Raw genomic sequence first — 15,795 nt, 5'->3', positions numbered from 1 at the left:
TAACCTTCCCTTTTGAAATCCATGTTGACTACTCTATTATATTTTCAGTTTCCAGATGTTTTTCTATTACAGCTTTGAGTAAAGATTCCATTATTTTTCCTATCACCAACATTAAGGTAATGGCCCAGTAATTCCGTTCCAAACGCATGAGTATGGTCGGGGTACTCACGCGTCTGGCCGGAGGAAATGCAGGTTTTCAGCATGCACAGCACATGCGGAGAAAACCGGCATTTCCTGTCCTCTGAACGAAGGGGTTCAGAGGCACAGCGCGTGCGACTGCACAGGCAGCGCGTGCGTAGTGAACCTCGTCGATTTCATTCATGGATTCAGTGAGGTTAAGTCCTTACAACTTACACATGAAAAAAGCATGTGTAAAGTTGCTCCAGAGGCTGCGGAGGAAGATATATTTTATCGTGGAGCTTCTGAAAGGCAATATTTTTGTTTGGGAAAGGGAGGAAAGTTATTTTAAGAAATGATGAGGTAAGTTTTAAAGTTTAATTTTTTTTTTTAAAACGGGTTTTCAGTACTGTAGGTAGAAGGAGCAATTGTGGCTGTGTGAATTGAATTTGCTGTGTTTATTAAATGTGAAAATGACTGTTCTAAAATGAATAATGTAACATTTCCAACATTTTTAAGAAAGAAACTGTTCATCAGTAATATATTCTTTTAAGTAATTATGTATGTATGTCCGTATATATTCCTTTACGTATATGTATATATTCCTTTACTTATGTGTATGAATGTATGTATTTAATTATGATTTTCCAATAAGTTACTTTCTCTGAAAGTCATAATTAAATACATACATTCATACACATAAGTAAAGGAATATATACATACATATACGCAAAGGAATATATACAGACATACATACATAATTACTTAAAAGAATATATTACTGATGAAAAGTTTCTTTCTTAAAAATGTTGGAGTCATTTTCACATTTAATAAACACAGCAAATTCAATTCACATAGCCACAATTGCTCCTTCTACCTATAGTACTGAAAACCCGTTTTAAAAAACAAAAATAAACTTTAAAACTTACCTCAGCATTTCTTAAAATAACTTTCCTCCCTTTCCCAAACAAAAATATTGCCTTTCAGAAGCTCCACGATAAAATATATCTTCCTCCGCAGCCTCTGGAGCAACTGTACTCATGCTTTTTTCACGTGTAAGTTGTAAGGACTTAACCTCACTGAAAGCATGAATGAAACCGGCGAATTTTACTGCGCACGCGCTGCCTGTGCAGTCGCATGCGTTCTGCCTCTGAACCCCTTCGTTCAGAGGACAGGAAATGCCGGTTTTCCCCGCATGCGCTGTGCATGCTGAAAACCGGCATTTCCTCCGGCCAGACGCGTGAGTACCCCGACCGTACTCACGCGTTTGGAACGGAATTACTGGGCCAACATTTTACATGTCAATAAAATGAAAAATTTAACAATTGCACGATTTGCCCCCTCGCATCTGCGACTGAGGGTCCAAGGAGGTGCATTGCGCAAGAGGTCATCATCGTACGTATCCTCACACTGTTCCCTTTGGGGAACTGTATGAAGTGGTGGAAGGATTTCTGGCCACGTTAACGCTCCTTCCGTGACCGTAACCATCTTCATACCAGCCATTAGGGTGGTTATTCCTATGGCGTGAGAGTTTTACGGGCTCCCACAACCCATCTGAGGGGGGGGGGCCACCCACACCCGCGGACGCAAGTATCCCGCTGGATGTCCACCCAGAATTTATAGTTGGAGCTCTGACTCCACTTGCCGGGACTGTCTGGAGCGGGGTTCGAAACCCTACTCCTTCTGGCCCAGCGGCGGGGATGCTTACCGCTACGCAAAAGGCCCACTCCGCGCAAAAGGTGACACCCATACGTTTCCTGCGCCTTTTCCCTCCCCGTGACTGGAGCCCTATGCTGCCACTTGAAATACCAAGCTATCATCTGTCCTTTTTGCGGCGCCTTGGACTTCTCATTACCAATGATGAGCAGGCGCTGCACCTCCACCTCGTTGAGGAGATTGCTGAGGTCATCATCAGTTCAATTGTGAGTTCTTTTAATGCCGTGAATTGTGCTCATTCCAGCCATTTCACGTTGCTAATCTGAGTGGGCCTTTGGTGTAGCGGTAGCATCCCCGCCGCTGGGCCACACGGCGTAGGGTTTCTAACCCCGCTCCAGACAGTCCCGGCAAGTGGAGTCAGAGCTCCGGCTCTAAATTCTGGGTAGACATCCAGTGGGATATTTGTGTCCATGGGTGTGGGTGGCCCCCCTCCTCGTATAGGTTGTGGGAGCCCGTAAAACCCTCCCGCCACAGGACTAACCACCCTAATGGCTGGTACAAAGATGGTTACGGTCACGGAAGGAGTGTTAATCACGGCCAGAAATCCTTCCACCACTTCATACAGTTCCCCAAAGGGAACAGTGTGAAGACACGTACGACGACGATGTTGCTAATTAAATAAATGGAATGAAAAAAATGCTTTCAGGGCTTTTAAAAGTCTTTAAATCGCTTTAATTCTGTTTAAAACTACTTCAGATTCTTCAAAATAATGTAAACGTTTTTAAAAGTTTATAAAAGTTACCAAAAGCTTCTTAAAAATACCAAAAGCCTATTTAAAATGCTGCTCGCCATGTAAAAATGCTTTGCAGCTTGTGAGAAACATTGGGGGCGTGTCCTTTTAAAATGAAACCTCAAGGGGCGTGTCTCACTTGCACAGCGCGCTCCAGGCTTCGCGCTGGCTGCACTCCTGGGCGGCGTGACGTCAGACGCTGCCCGGGAGTCAACATTTTAAAACAGGAATTCCAGGCGTCCCTGAAGCTCAACGGCCGGCGCGTCGGGTAAGTGCAGATCGGGGTCTTGCACGCGCGGCAAGCCCCCGACCCGAATTTCTGCCCCAATAGGTCTATAGTTCTCTGGATTTGTTCAATCTCCCTTTTTAAATATAGGAATCACATTAGCTGTCCTCCAGTCTTCTGGCACTATACTATTTTCTATTGTATTTATATATATATATATGTAAATATAATAGTGCCTCTACTATCTCGTCCCTCGCTTCTTTTAATATCCACAAATGCAATCCATCTGGATCAGGGGTTTTATCCTCTCTAAGTTTGACTAGTTTATCAATTATCTCCCCCTTAAACGTATGGATATCTTTTTTGCACTCTTCTTCCAATGTCATGTCCACCCTGTGAGCCTCCCTGGTAAATACTGAGGCAATGTAATTATTCATTGGCCCAGATTTTACGATCAGCAATGAACGAATGGTGCCAGCTGTTCATTACACCTACACTTGCCCACAGACTTGCTGTGGGCTTTTACGCTGGAACCTATGGTCATTAGAGAGCTAAAACAGCGCGGCGCCCTCTACAGGGTATCTGGGACCTGCGTAAACAATGGTGTGTTTCCTTAACCAATCAGATTGAAGAATCCTTACTGAGACTACAGAGGGGAATTTTAACCCCCCAAAACAGGTGGGTTTGGGTCGGGTGGGATGTAAATTTTTTTTAAATCTCAAATCCGAACCTAACCCGCCCATTTTCAGTTTGATTGGGCAACCAATCCACTCCCAGGAGGTGGGTTGCTCATTTAAATATTTTAGTAAGGCTGCGTGCCTCAGATTTTATCTCCATTTTAAATCTAACCCTGGCCGGCCGGGTTTCCCTGTCCTCGGGAAACCCAACAGCTAAAGGGAGGTGAGGACTGCTGCGTGGAAGAGGTAAGTGCCTTTCCAGCACTGCTTGTGGGCCAGGAGGAGCAGGAGTTCTTCCCCCCATTCCTCCAAGCTAACCTGCTTCCACCCCCCATAATCAGACCCTCCATTTCTGCCCCCGATCTGTCTCCAACCACCCGTGATAACCCCGACCCTACAAGCCACTGTACCCACCCACTTCCCTCACAATTGCTACCCCAGCATGAACGTACCTGCTCCTGTGGCTGCGGCCTCCGTCACAGCATTCCCTGCCCGACAGGGAGCCAAGCTCATCAATCAGACTGGCTTCCAGGCGGGGATCCTGTTTAGGAAAAAACACACATGTCGTGGAGTCAAAGCTCCGCACAATTCGGTTTCCTAACCAGAACAGTTACCCCACCGCTTGGAAATCCCACCCCAGTAAATATCAGGGCAACAGTGTCCAAACCAGGAAGTGTAATGTCAAATCATGTACAGAAAGTGAAATAAAGAGAGGGAAAGAAAGATGGGATGGAGAGAGAGAGATAAGGAGCAGAAAGAAAAATTCAACCAAAAACGTTTTTGTTTAAATCTCCATCAATAATTAAAATCGGAAGGAATGAGACTCCATACTTGTAAAAGTTAATTTTCGGTGCCAGAGAGGTTGTTTGGCAGTAATTAAGATTTATCATACTGTTAAAAATTCACTTACGCTTGAATGGACAAGCTCTAACTTTTTCTGGCACGTTTAGTGAGTATCTAGTGGGTAAGTACCGTAACTTCACACCCTTACATGTATTTCAATGCCGAGTCTCTCAGCGAGCTGTATCAAAGCTTGTGGAGGAGCAGGGCAAATCAGACAGCAACTTCCGGATTTCCGCATTTAACTACGCGTGTGCGGGCGCCCGAAGTTGCTGTCTGATTTACTCTTTAATAATGGTGAGCGCTGAAAGCTTCACTGTTATTTCTATCGCAAAATACGAGCCAATATTTCTGCTATTTCACTGTCATTAACTGTGAGTTTATCTTGTGCATCCCCTATCGGCGCTATTCCTATCCTAATTTTTGTTTTTTTATTTATGTGACTGTAGAATAATTTACTATTTCTTTTTCTATTCTTTGATAATTTAATTTTGTAGTTTCTCTTTTCCTTCCTAATTGTTTTTTTGACTTCTATCCTAACCTCTTTGTATTCCCTTTAGTTATCCTCTCCTTTGTTGTCTATGGACTGAGTGTATGCCTTTTTCTTTAGCTTAATTTTGCCCTTATTTCTTTATTCACCCTAGGTGTTTCATTATGGCCCAGAAATTTGGGTCGGGGGCTTCCCGCGGGTGTAAGCCTCCGACCTACACTTACCTTGCGCGCCGGCCGTTGAGCTGTGGGCCCGCGTGGAATTCCGATCCTGGGCCTGCTCCAACTGCCGGCGTGCAGTGCTTGCGTATCCCAGGGCCTCCTGGGATCATGTGGGCCATGGAGAGCCAATGGTAGCAGGGAATGCTGTAAGGGGTTGTTTTAACGAGCGTATGGTGTGCTAAATCGGTTTTGATTTTCGCACTACTCGTGAGCGGTTTTGAAGCGCTCCCCCCTCACGGTTCTAGACACTGGGCTTATTGCCAGACAACCTTTGTGTGTTGCCCCAACTCGTGACTCGGAAGACAAATGGTCAGATGAGACAGATTGAGTTTTAAATCAAAACGATCTTTAATTTTGAAAGAGAATGTACACAGAGAAAAATGGCAAGAATAAATGCAGACGAAAAATAACGTTTCTCACAGAGGACTAAATTATACACTGAGAAAAATAACTTTAAAGCATATAAACAGTTCTAAAATAGCGATAAGCTAAAAGCGGGGGTGAGGGAAGCGCACGGACACATCGAGGGATAAATCACACTCCTGACTTACAAATACCCTTAACGTTACAAACCCTCCCGTTACTGAATATACCTCAATTATGTCAGTTAGGTAGAGTTGGGCCTTTATGCTCACCAGAATTTCAAAACCCTTCTGGACCTTGGTACTTCTTTTTACGTCTGGAATTTCCGATCTTCCTTATGGGACCGGCTCCTGGACCCTGTTACTTGGTGTCGTCCGGGACCTCCGACCTTCCTTATGGGACTGGCTCCTGGACTTGCTCTCCTGTACAAACTTTGGAAGTCCTCCGAAATCCTCGAGCCATTTTCTGTTCCGCACGGTCCTCGAACTCCTGATGGTAACTGGACTTGGACTTCACGGTGTGAACCGTCTCCGGAGGAGTCTTCCTTACTCTGGTCGAATCTTAGACTGACTTGCTGACGATTTACCTGAGTGGTTATACTCTTTTCTGGCCCTAATCTTGGCGCCAAATCAACCGTTTTCCTTTGTTAAGGTTGCTTTAACAAAAGCAAGCACATTAATTTTAACTGCTCGCAAATCGAACTAATGGGAATCCGATTAGTGTCCCTTCGTTTGTGTGTGCTCAGCAGTTTCTGAGATCGGTTACCGCTTTGCCATAATGGGAATCCGATTAGTGTCCCTTCGTTTGTGTGTGCTCAGCAGTTTCTGAGATCGGTTACTGCTTCGCCATAATGGGAATCCGTTTAGTGTCCCTCCGTTTGTGTGTGCTCAGCGGTTTCTGAGATCGGTTACCGCTCTGCCAGCGATTAGCGCACCTTCAGGTGCTAATAGTTTTGTTTACTGCTGTAACCACATTACAATATCAAAAACAGTAAGGTTCTGGATTCTTCTAATCGATGATGACTCAGTGTGTGTGTCCTTTTGAACTGGGCCATGAGAACTGCCAACTCCATTCTGTGTTCTCACAATGTGGCCACTTCAGGGGCCCTACCCGTATACTGTATTTCATGGATTTTTGCAAAGCCTACAGTCCCCCCTGTAATACAATGAGCATCTTCAATCGTCTTTGTATCATAAAATGTCTTTGGGTGAGCACAAATCCGTTCCCTCCCCAACTGACCTTCCCCGTAATTTACCTTGCCATGGAGTGTACCTCGCCCGCACTTTCCTCATTCCGAACAACGAAGTTTGAGAAAACATTTCCCATCGGAGAAAACATTCAAACAATGTACAGACTCGCCTAGAGTCATAACATAATCTTATTTCAATAATACAAACCATCCAATGTACAAAACAATCCAATGGAATACCTTATACATTCATTCTAAAATAACAATAACTAAACCTTATTCTCCAAAACTATATATATCTATGTACATCTGCCGCCCGTCTCCGGACGGCCAGCTTATAATCTGCGGGGACTGTCGCAGGCCTCCCCCTGCGGTGTTCCCACATCAGTCTCAGCTGCTAGTCCCTGGCAGCCTGTGGCTGCTAGCTGTGGACTGTTTAAATTTCCCGCAGCTTTCTTACGGGGGTTTCTTTTTGCGAAAACCGGCGACCAGACCTTTTTCGGTTGCGGTTTTCTCTCTGACCATCTGACGGTCACCACATATGAGGTTTCCTCACGGGTCGGACCCTTGGCTGGAGTTTTGGCCCTGGCTGCAGTTCGTGGCTTCCCCACGACTGCCGGCTGTGGGCTTCCTCCCGCAGGCTCCACCTCCCTAGGCTCTGGGTCAGCGGCAGGCACCCCTTTGCTACCTGGGACTCCAGGTTGAGAGTCCCCGCCCCCAGACGCCACCTCTCTAATGCTACACTGAGGGACAAGACCTAAAACCTTCGGCTCCTCCCCTTCGCCGCAGTCAGGGGCGGGACTTCGTCCTCCGACTAGGCTTCATTATGACCAGGGACAGGACCTGGGACCTCTGGCTCCTCCCCTTCTGGGTGATCGGGGACAGGACCTGGGACCTCCGGCTCCTCCCCTTCTGGGTAATCAGGGACAGGACCTAAGACCTCCAGCTCCTCCCCGCCTGGGTCCCAGAACAATGGGGGAGTCTTCCGTTTAGATGAGACCACTCCTCCCTCACGCAGGCTGCACGTCCAGCCTGTATGACCTGTGGCTGCAGCTCCCCTACAGCGTTTGACTCTTTACTGGCCCTTTCAGCCCCTGCTGTCTGTTTCCCTGCCTCCAGCTTAAACAGCTTGCACTGTTTAATATACCTGGTAGCTAGCCAGTAATCTAGTTTTATCTCCTCTTCCCTACCCACTCCTGTACTGGGGGCAGGTATCCCCTCACCACCCGCTGCTGGTGGCTGAAAATCTTCATGAACCATTTTAAAAACCTTTAGCTGACCCTCTAAACTGCCAGCCCTCGCTGTTAACCTAGCGTTCTCCTCCCTTAAAGCCTGCTCAACTAACTTAGCCTCCGCAACCTGGCACCGCAGGTATTCCTCCATTTTACTGGAGGTCTTTTCCTGTGCATGTCTTTCTGGGGGACACAGGTCGACAGGCCGCGCTGGCTCTAGTCATTGTGGGGGGGCAGAGGTGGGGGAGGGAACTACAGCAGCTGTACTTCCCTGGCCAGTCAGAAGAGACCGCATGGCCTCTAAAAATGACTCGATCCCAGCGGGAGCAATTTCTGTCTCTGCCTTTTGGACTGGGGCTGTGGGAACCTTTTCCCTTGTGTCCTTCCAGGGATTCTTACAGTCCCTGCGCCAATGCCCCTCCTTCCCGCAACCGTAGCACATTTGCCTGCTTTGGTTGGGATGGCTCCCTTCCTGGCGCCACTCTTTACGGGGCTGGTCACCAGGCCTGACCTCACAAACCTCCCCTTTTTGCTGGGGTGTCTCACTATCCCTCCCGTTTCTAAAGGTGACGGTGAGTTGGCGGATTACCGTCGCCTCCGTGGTCAGAGGGTTTCGGGGGTCGAACCAGGCCATTGCCTGCATTCGAACGCGGGGCAGGGAGTTGTTCATAAGGCACCTTAGCCAGTGAACTAACTGTTCCCCGTTCAGGTGCACTCGTGCCGGCATTCCCGGGCACGCATCCTGATAGACTGGCCACAGCCTGTCCGCGAACGCCTGTGGGAATTCCCCGGGGAGCTGGACAGTTTTCTCTACCCGGGAGAACGGACTCCCCTCGTTCATCCCCATGGCCTCCAGGATCTCTTCCTTGAGCTTGCCATAATTCTCCTGACCCCTCTTACACTCATCGGGTAGCATCTGGAGGAGATCGCTACCCAGGGAGAACAGCATCATTTTGGCCTTTTCTGCCTCGTCGCAGTCATTCACACAGGCCGCCTGCTCTATCTCCCTAAAGTGCAGGGAAGGGTCCCCCCTCATGGTGAGCTTGGGGATGTAGCTCACCATGGAACGCAATTGTTGCGTACCATGTGGAATCTGGATTTGGTTCTGGATGTCCCCAGTTTCCCCGTCGTTACCGGATGGTCCGTACCTCCGCTGTATAACGGGGTACACTGGTCCCGGTCCCTGACTCTCTCTTGGGCTAGCCTGGTCTACCTGGGGTTCTTCATCCCCCACCTGCTCCTGTTCCCAGACCTCTGGAAAACTAGGGGCTAGGGGTGGTGGCTGTGCAACCTCAGGTTCCCTAACCCGTTTAGTTCTAGGGGCTGCCTGCGGGACTGCCCTGACTGGGTTGCCGTTAAATTCGGCCTGGCCGATTTTTGGGCTAATGAGACATATCATCCCCTTTGCTTTGGCCAACTCCATACGTAGGCTTTCAATTTCCTGCCTACAGGGGCCGTGGTCTGCTTCCTCAAACCCCTGAGCGCAAGCCACCTTATAGGCTGCTTTTACCTCGGCTACTTTCTCCTCCTGTGCCTTAAGTTCCCCCGTGAGACTGCTAATTTCCGCCTTTAACTTCCTTTCTCTTTCCCTAGATTCTCTTGCTTGGTACTCAACATGTTCTACCCTAAAACTAGCACTCCCCTCTAACTCAGCTATCTTGCCCTTTAGCCTTTCTACCCTGGCTTGGTGCTCACGCTGTACTTCAGCGGCCTGGCTTTCCATGGGCTCTACTTTCGCCCGATGATCCCAGACCATCGCTGCCCTCTCTTGGCTTATTGCCTCCAGGGCCACTAGCACTTTCCCTTCTGCTGCAACCTTTTCCTGCAGCTCTTGGGACAAATACCTAATCTTAGATTCTTTACTGGCCACCGCATGGTCCAGTACCAGAACCTGCTCTTTGTAACACATGAGCCATACCGCTTTCTCAATGCCCTTGCGGTGCTTTTCACTAGCCGTCCACTGAGCGGCTGCCTTGAGGGGACGCTCGGCTCCTAACATGTCATACACCCATTTTTTTCGCTACATTGACTTTACCACACACGTAGGAAGCTAACTTATCTTCCATCACATCTGTCTCACCCGAGTCTTTGTCCACCACACAAGGTTACTGTAGCCAGTGTCCTGCCGCGGTCGCCATTCTGTAAGGGGTCGTTTTAACGAGCTTATGGTGTGCTAAATCAGTTTCGATTTTCGCACTACTCGTGAGCGGTTTCGAAGCGCTCCCCCCTCACGGTTCTAGACACTGGGCTTATTGCCAGACAACCTTTGTGTGTTGGCCCAACTTGTGACTCGGAAGACAAATGGTCAAATGAGACAGATTGAGTTTTAAATCAAAACAATCTTTATTTTTGAAAGAGAATGTACACAGAGAAAAATGGCAAGAATAAATGCAGACAAAAAATAACGTTTCTCACAGAGGACTAAATTATACACTGAGAAAAATAACTTTAAAGCATATAAACAGTTCTAAAATAGCGATAAGCTAAAAGCGGGGGTGAGGGAAGCGCACGGACACATCGAGGGATAAATCACACTCCTGACTTACAAATTCCCTTAACGTTACAAACCATCCCGTTACTGAATATACCTCAATTATGTCAGTTAGGTAGAGTTGGGCCTTTATGCTCACCAGAATTTCAAAACCCTTCTGGACCTTGGTACTTCTTTTTACGTCTGGAATTTCCGATCTTCCTTATGGGACCGGCTCCTGGACCCTGTTACTTGGTGTCGTCCGGGACCTCCGACCTTCCTTATGGGACCGGCTCCTGGACTCGCTCTCCTGTACAAACTTTGGAAGTCCTCCGAAATCCTCGAGTCGTTTTCTGTTCCGCACGGTCCTCGAACTCCTGATGGTAACTGGACTTGGACTTCACGGTGTGAACCGTCTCCGGAGGTGTCTTCCTTACTCTGGTCGAATCTTAGACTGACTTGCTGACGATTTACCTGAACGGTTATACTCTTTTCTGGCCCTAATCTTGGCGCCAAATCAACCGTTTTCCTTTGTTAAGGTTGCTTTAACAAAAGCAAGCACATTAATTTTAACTGCTTGCAAATCGAACTAATGGGAATCCGATTAGTGTCCCTTCGTTTGTGTGTGCTCAGCAGTTTCTGAGATCGGTTACCGCTTTGCCATAATGGGAATCCGTTTAGTGTCCCTCCGTTTGTGTGTGCTCAGCGGTTTCTGAGATCGGTTACCGCTCTGCCAGCGATTAGCGCACCTTCAGGTGCTAATAGTTTTGTTTACTGCTGTAACCACATTACAATATCAAAAACAGTAAGGTTCTGGATTCTTCTAATCGATGATGACTCAGACTGCTGTTAGGTACTGTGTGTGTGTCCTTTTGAACTGGGCCATGAGAACTGCCAACTCCATTCTGTGTTCTCACAATGTGGCCACTTCAGGGGCCCTACCCGTATACTGTATTTCATGGATTTTTGCGAAGCCTACAATGCTCCATTCATAAGTTTGACAGGAAGAGCTGTCAAAACTAATAAATACTACAGGCCCCAAAACATCACTAAATCTTAAAATAAATCTTTTAAAAATCACATTTTTTAAATAAACTATAAATTACATGAAATAACTATTTTAAACAATAATTTAAATTTTTGAAAAAAATAATTTTATTTTCTAACGGGGCTAAAAATAAACTTACCTTGCATTAAAGTATTTAAAAATAATAAACCTGTGGAAAAAATGTTTTAATTTTAATTAATTCACCACTTACCTTGTTAAAAGCAGGCCTTGCGACTGCTTTTTACATGTCTAACTTCTGGAGACTTACCCTCCCGGGAAAACCTGCAAAAAAACCGTAAGTTCGATGCGCACGCGCTGCCTCTCCTGCGCACGCGTTCGACTTCTGAACCCCTTCGTTCAGGGGAACGGAAGTGCCGGTTTCCCACGCATGCGCAGTGCATGCAGGAAACCGGCACTTCCATTGGGCTTAAGGGTGAGTACCCAGTGCGTACTCACCCGTGGGACCCGAATTTCTGGGTATATATATGGGGGAGAAATTCGGTATCGCCCCGTTTGGGGCGCAATTATCGGCCAGGCGCAAAGTTTAGAGCCTGATGCTAATTATCACCACCGACTGCAAACTTGGCTTTTATCGCCCTTGGAGGTGATTGGAGCGCTAATCAGGCGTTACACACCTCTCTAAGGCGCAAAGGCCGAGGAGCGAGGCGCTACCTCAGAGCGCGGGCGGAGCTCATGTGATGTCAGTCAGCAATGGAACACAGGCACACTGGCGCCAGCCAGTTCTTAAAGGGGAGGGTCGATCTTGCTCTCCAGCCACACCCTGCTCATTGCAGCCTTGAATCTCGTTGTGGACAGACCTGTGCCTGAAATTTCAAGCCAAGGACTATGGAGAGAGTCAGGGAACGAGCTCAGCGCTTCAGCGAGCGGGCCTTGGAGGCTCTGGTTGGCGCAGTGGAGCGCTGAAGAGCTATACTGTACCCTGAGAGTGGCAGGAGGCCATTGCCGTGTGACTACAGAAGAGTGTGGAGGGAGGTGGCACAGAGCGTCTCCCCCAGGAGCATGGTGCCCAGGACCCATACACAATGTCGCAAAAAGTTCAACGACCTCACTTGGGTGGTCAGGGTGAGTGGCTGCTTTTCAATACCTCTCCATTCCTCCATCTTAACTTCACTCTATGGCCAGAGGGTCTTAAAACCCCAAATGCCCAACACTCATCCAAGACCTATGGCCATCTCATAAAACACACACGCACATTTCACACCTTACATACATTAAGGGCTATTCAACTATGGGAGGCACATCAGGCAAGACCATGGCTGCATATTTACTCAGATGCCGTCCTTTTTCTTGCAGGCCAAGTTATCTCACAATAGGAGACAGCAGCAACGGATGGGTGGAGGGCCGCCTCAGCTGCAAACCCTCAGTGAGCTGGAGGCGCGCGTCCACAGGATTGTGGCAAGCCAGGTGATCGGTCCCGTCGCCCCTGGAGAGGCCGACCCCATTCGGGACAGCAATGGTAAGGTCATCAGCTCCCCAGAAGGTGAGTAGGCCAGCGAGTCCTGCTGCACTGGACGCAGAGGAGGAGCGGCTCATCACTGAAATGAACACCCAGGCAGTGGACATGCACACTGAGCTCATGGGTGCAGTGGGAAGGGTGACCGAAAGCATTGATGCACTGCCAAGGAGTGTGGAGTACTCTGCTGCAGCACAGGCGGATGCCACACAAATGCTAAGTGCTGCAATTCAATCACTGGTTGCCGTGATCCAGTCTCAGACTGCTCTCATGCAGTCTCAGATTGAGGCCATGCGAGCACTGACTGCTGCCATTGTCGCTGGGTCGGCCACATTGCCCTGGGGCTCTCATGGTGCCGCAGCAGGCCAGCAATTTGTGCTCCAGCAGATTGCTCCGGATGCTGAGGTGCTGCCCAGTGGGAGTGCCAGTGTGTCGGTCGAGCAGGGGGTTGCTGTCCTCTCTCAAGACAACAGCATTCCTGCTGCCACCACTGTCACTTCTCCACTGCACTTGCCACCGCCTGTAGGACAGACTGCTGCCGCCCATGCAGAGTTGGTGCAGTCAGCAGCCGGGCCCTCCAGGCCCAGAGCTGGTCGAGGCCGTCCTTCAAGGGCATCTGCAGTCTCAGGTTGTGACAATCAGCAGCCTTCCACCAGCCTTGCTGCAGCCACTGGGGTCCCATTATGGAGGAGCAGTGGGGTGGGAAGGGGGGAAGTGGGCAAAGGAAGGAGGTGACCCCCGAAGGGCAAAAAGTAGGAGGTCTGATGAAATGTTGGGAATGTTTTTATTAAAGGCCGAGGTTCGTCTGATAACTTTTGTTTAGTGGTTTGGCCATTATCTCCAGGTTGTGAGAACCAGTTATGTTAATGATTTTTTGTGTTTGTTTTTATTAGTTTGTCATGAATAAATGACACACACAGAGTTTGTAAAATAAAAAAGTTGTTGTATTCAAAATGTACATGTTTGGCCTTTGGAATCATTGCTGCCTTGGCCGGCTATAGTGGTTGCGGGTTGCTTTCCATCACGTTGTTCCCCATGCCAGAAGCCATTTCCTCAGCAGGGGCCTAGAAGCGGCTTGCTATCAGCCGTTGACGGATGGCCCTTGCAGTTTCAACATTGTGGGCCTCCCTCCCGCCTTGGTGCTGCTGCTGATCATCCTCCTCCTCTTCCTCCTCCTCCTCCTCCAGTGGTGCACCAAGGCCTGGTGGCATTGGCTGGGTCCTGAGGATTGCCAGGTTATGCAGCATGCAGCACACAACTATGAAGAGGGAGACTCACTCAGGCGAGTACTGCAGGGCTCCTCCTGAGTGGCCCAGACAGCGAAACCATTGCTTGAGCACGCTGATCGTCTGCTCAATGATGTTCCAGGTGGCAAGATGGCGCTCATTGTACCGCAGCTCAGCAGGGGTGTTGGGGTTACGGAGCGGTGTCATCAGCCAGGTGCAGGGTGGATAACCCTTGTCCCCATGGAGCCAACCACTTGGCTGATGTGCAGCCTGGAAAAGCTCTGGCACACCAGTCTGGTGCAGGATAGAGGGCATTGACAGCGAGTATCAGCTGTCTGTGGTCACAGACCAACTACACATTTAAGGAATGGTAGCCTTTACGGTTTTGGAAAACCTCTGCATTTTCATGCGGTGCCCGCAATGCCACATGCGTGCAGTCAATGGCGCCCTGCACCATGGGGAAGGCCGCTATCCTCACAAAGCCCAATGTGCGTTCATGCTGTTTGGCCCGTGTCATCAGGAAAGAGATGTACTGGCGTCTCCTTTTATAGAGGGCATTTGTGACCTGACAGATGCAGCAATGGATCACGAACTGGGAGATATTGGCGATGTCCCCAGTAGCTGATTGAAATGAGCCAGTGGCATAAAAGTTGAGAGCCACTGTTACCCTCACTGCCACCGACAGAGACGTCCTGCTCCTCAGTTGAGGCTGCAGATCTGGCTGCAGCGGGTGGCAGAGCTCAGTGACCACCTCCTTGCTGAAGCGCAGCCTGCGCAAACACTGCTCCTCAGACAAATGAATGTAGGAGAATTGTTCCTGGAATACCCTGGGAGGGTAAGGTCTCCTGTACAGAGGCCTGTTGGCCCTCTTCCCTCTGGCCATGATTACTACTCTCTCTCTGTGTCTCTGATGCCTGCAATTCTGCAGGCGCAGGACGACACCCCGAATCAGTGCAGCCCCCATAGTCTCTTGACAATCGAAGCAATGAAGGTCAAATCAAAAAGAACCTGCAAAGTGCTGCTCAGTAGCCAAAACTACTTCACACAGCGTTGACTCCCTACAGAATTCTCTCTCTCTCAGAATCTCTCTCTCTCTCTCTCTCAGAATCTCTCTCTCTGTCAGAATGAGTGGTACAAAAATGTCTCCCACAAAAAAGGCAGGAAGAGGGCACCTTTAAATAGCGCTCCCCCAGCCCCTTACTGACTGGAAACTGTTCCACTCTCCCTCTCGTTGATTGCGGCCGGCAGAAAGGCAGGGTGCACCACTCAATATCCAGTCCGGGGCGCCACCGGGGCGTTGCACGCTTGACTGATGTCACGATCTGCGGGCGCAGGAGATTGGGGCGGTAGAGTTTAGCGCCGCCGCAAAAAATCTGGTCAATTTCGCGAGTGGTGCAAACATCGCCGGCACGGGCGCTAGTTGCGTTGCGCCCCATTAGCGCCCCTAAACAACCGAATTTTTCCCCCTATGAGCATAATACCAATCTCTGGGGTAAGCAGGATTGCTTTTGGGGGGTATTCGGATATGAACTTGCCAAACCAAACATAACTTACTTCAACAGATCTATTTTTCAAATAGGAATTTCACAATAAGGTTTAAACAGAAACATTACTTCTATTAATCTAATAATTCAAATAAAGAAAATAATAAGAACAAACAGTCTTGTTGGGCAAACACTCTAAAGCACAAAGTCCAAGCGCTGCTTCTGTGTTGCTAGTCTAGCAATAACTGTGCTGTGATTCACTGCAATATCCTGGGGAACATGGATTAGCTCA

This window comes from Somniosus microcephalus, chromosome 24 (assembly GCF_052327205.1).
Source record: "Somniosus microcephalus isolate GS21.2 chromosome 24, FLI_Smic_1.0, whole genome shotgun sequence".
Classification (NCBI taxonomy): domain Eukaryota; kingdom Metazoa; phylum Chordata; class Chondrichthyes; order Squaliformes; family Somniosidae; genus Somniosus; species Somniosus microcephalus.
This window is presented reverse-complemented; position numbering follows the sequence as displayed.